At 40.6% G+C, this 3,476-nt stretch overlaps 1 long non-coding RNA gene across 1 annotated transcript; it reads right to left on the bottom strand.

Annotated features, from left to right (window-relative positions):
* Positions 1–1,483: 1,483 nt before the first annotated feature.
* On the bottom strand, positions 1,484–2,747 carry LOC311079742. Its single transcript, XR_014605447.1, has 2 exons — positions 2,375–2,747; positions 1,484–2,301 (listed from the first exon to the last, which is right to left on the bottom strand). It is a non-coding gene; the product is annotated as an uncharacterized lncRNA (long non-coding RNA).
* Positions 2,748–3,476: the final 729 nt, after the last annotated feature.

Below are 3,476 nucleotides of genomic sequence, written 5' to 3'. Positions count from 1 at the left end.
AGTGGGAGAACTTGCAAAATAGCAGGGTGTTCAAATACTTTTTTCCTCACTGTATATATATATATATATATATATATACTCACCTAAAGGATTATTAGGAACACCTGTTCAATTTCTCATTAATGCAATTGTCTAATCAACCAATCACATGGCAGTTGCTTCAATGCATTTAGGGGTGTGGTCCTGGTCAAGACAATCTCCTGAACTCCAAACTGAATGTCAGAATGGGAAAGAAAGGTGATTTAAGCAATTTTGAGCGTGGCATGGTTGTTGGTGCCAGGCGGGCCGGTCTGAGTATTTCACAATCTGCTCAGTTACTGGGATTTTCACGCACAACCATTTCTAGGGTTTACAAAGAATTGTGTGAAAAGGGAAAAACATCCAGTATGCGGCAGTCCTGTGGGCGAAAATGCCTTGTTGATGCTAGAGGTCAGAGGTGAATGGGCCGAATGATTCAAGCTGATAGAAGAGCAACTTTGACTGAAATAACCACTCGTTACAACCGAGGTATGCAGCAAAGCATTTGTGAAGCCACAACACGCACAACCTTGAGGCGGATGGGCTACAACAGCAGAAGACCCCACCGGGTACCACTCATCTCCACTACAAATAGGAAAAAGAGGCTACAATTTGCACGAGCTCACCAAAATTGGACAGTTGAAGACTGGAAAAATGTTGCCTGGTCTGATGAGTCTTGATTTCTGTTGAGACATTCAGATGGTAGAGTCAGAATTTGGCGTAAACAGAATGAGAACATGGATCCATCATGCCTTGTTACCACTGTGCAGGCTGGTGGTGGTGGTGTAATGGTGTGGGGGATGTTTTCTTGGCACACTTTAGGCCCCTTAGTGCCAATTGGGCATCGTTTAAATGCCACGGCCTACCTGAGCATTGTTTCTGACCATGTCCATCCCTTTATGACCACCATGTACCCATCCTCTGATGGCTACTTCCAGCAGGATAATGCACCATGTCACAAAGCTCGAATCATTTCAAATTGGTTTCTTGAACATGACAATGAGTTCACTGTACTAAAATGGCCCCCACAGTCACCAGATCTCAACCCAATAGAGCATCTTTGGGATGTGGTGGAACGGGAGCTTCGTGCCCTGGATGTGCATCCCACAAATCTCCATCAACTGCAAGATGCTATCCTATCAATATGGGCCAACATTTCTAAAGAATGCTTTCAGCACCTTGTTGAATCAATGCCACGTAGAATTAAGGCAGTTCTGAAGGCGAAAGGGGGTCAAACACAGTATTAGTATGGTGTTCCTAATAATCCTTTAGGTGGGTGTATGTATATATATATATATATATACACATATATAAATATATATGTAGCGGGACCGTAAGAGGAGAAGACTACCTCTACATATGCACGACTACGCCACCCTGTTAAACAGGGAACTATGTATAAATTTAACTTCCAACAAAACGACACACAGGAGCGTGGTTATCGAAGAAGGGCCTGAGACGTGGATACAAAAAAATACAAAAGCTTTATTTAAGTAACAATCTTAGAAGACAGCATTAAAAGACTGGGTCATCATTCATCACTCGACATTCACGGCTCTAATGAACCCACAAAGGAGACCGAGGCTTAACAATGGCAGGTACACTATTTAGTGAGCACAAGGCTCCTATAATCACTCTTACCACCCTGTGCACAGGTATCAACACACGCACTCCAATAAGCTCAAGCATGAACGCACAGCACTCTGTGACAAAATCTCCACACGTGAGGGCCTACTAGCGGCCTGCCCGGAAGCCTCGGCTCCTGTAATGAAGGCACAATTACCACAATAATCTCAAACAAAGGACACTTAATTTACAACAAAACAAATGATAAACATTTAAATTAATAAATCAGAAAATCATGAAACAATACTACAATGATGGAGATCAGGATTTGATATCAAAGCTAGGTGTATGTTCACCTCAATATCCTTCTCGCTGCACCCCTCAAGCAAAACAAAAACACACTACAAGACAACTTCACAAATAGTCAAATAAAGAACACAATTACACAAACATTCATCAAGGAATACACTAAAAAAAATTATAAAATAAATGTACAAAAAAACACAACTTGCAAACACATTGAAGGACTAGTTAAAGAAAAAAAAGAAACAAAAACACAGCGATCACGAGAACCATGCTGGAGAGCATGCGTCACCCAAACACAGCCTAGATCGAGCGCGCACGTGTTGATAAAAGAAGTTCAGTTGTCACAGGAGAAATCCGGGATACAAAGCAGCAACGTCAATCAGCGTTTCCTTGCCGAACAGTCTATTCCTCCTAAAATTTAAACATTAATATATACTTGCAGTGTAAAAAATGAGCACTACAAAATAGTGATAGTTTCACGTACCTTCATTTCATAACTAGGCGCACATCCACGTCACGCACACACAGAAGGATACCACCGTGTCACAAAGCACAGGAATGCAGGCAGGGCATATGAATAGCCACCGCCAACGACGAACCATCAGCCATAATGCTATAAACCAAATGACTATTACATAAAGTCACAAATCTATGTGCTAACTAGTCAGCCAGACAACACATACCTCAAAGCAGACGGGATGAACAAACCGGAACGGGCGGTCCCCGGCAATGACGCACAGACGGTGACCACACACGGTGCATTCAAATCCCTTTTTTTTTATACACTCCCTCGCGGAACATAATTGGACACTAATTACCCACAAGCATTAAATTAATTTGTTAAAAAAAAGGAAACTCTGTACGTCCCACCACATATATATATATATATATATATATAGAGAGAGAGAGAGAGAGAGAGAGAGAGAGAGAGAGAGAGAGGGATAAGGGATGATATATAGTATACAACCAAACACCAAAGAAGACAGTACAGCACACAGAAAGCTTGCTGAAGACCAGAAAGTTGACGCTGTTGTGATCTGGTGTTCTTTTATAGCTTCCGCATCACCGTCACATGCGACGTCACGAGTGACGTAATGACGCAACACCAATAGAGATTGGACTAGTTCCATACAGGCTTCAGACGCATCACGCTGAAGGCGTTCCCCAATGTGTCGATTCTCGACGCAGCGAGAGTTCCCTCGAAAGGGAACAACATTCCCTGAAGCATTGCAAATGACATAATAAAAATACCAGTTAAATATAAAATGATCCATTTAAAATTGTTCAATATATCAATATATATTAGAAACAATATATTAATTTTATTGCAAAGTATGCATACATATATTGAAGTATTTTGAGAGCATAGTGAGAACATCTTGAATAGGACTTTTCTGTACACAGCATCATGGGTAATGTAGTTGAAATAAGTTGGATTGAATGGATTGTTCCAACAAAAGCACATTCCAACCTCGTAGCTCACAACAGGTCTATCTTTAAAAGTTTATTGTTAAAAATCAATTTAAAAAAAAAAAAAATTTATTTCCAGAACTGACTGTTGGCTATTTAATTTTATTATTATTTCA

The sequence above is a fragment of the Abramis brama genome (assembly GCF_963993115.1).
Source record: "Abramis brama genome assembly, chromosome: 3".
Taxonomy (NCBI): domain Eukaryota; kingdom Metazoa; phylum Chordata; class Actinopteri; order Cypriniformes; family Leuciscidae; genus Abramis; species Abramis brama.
The sequence above is the reverse complement of the archived record's forward strand: the minus strand, read 5'-3'. Positions and strand labels throughout refer to the sequence as shown.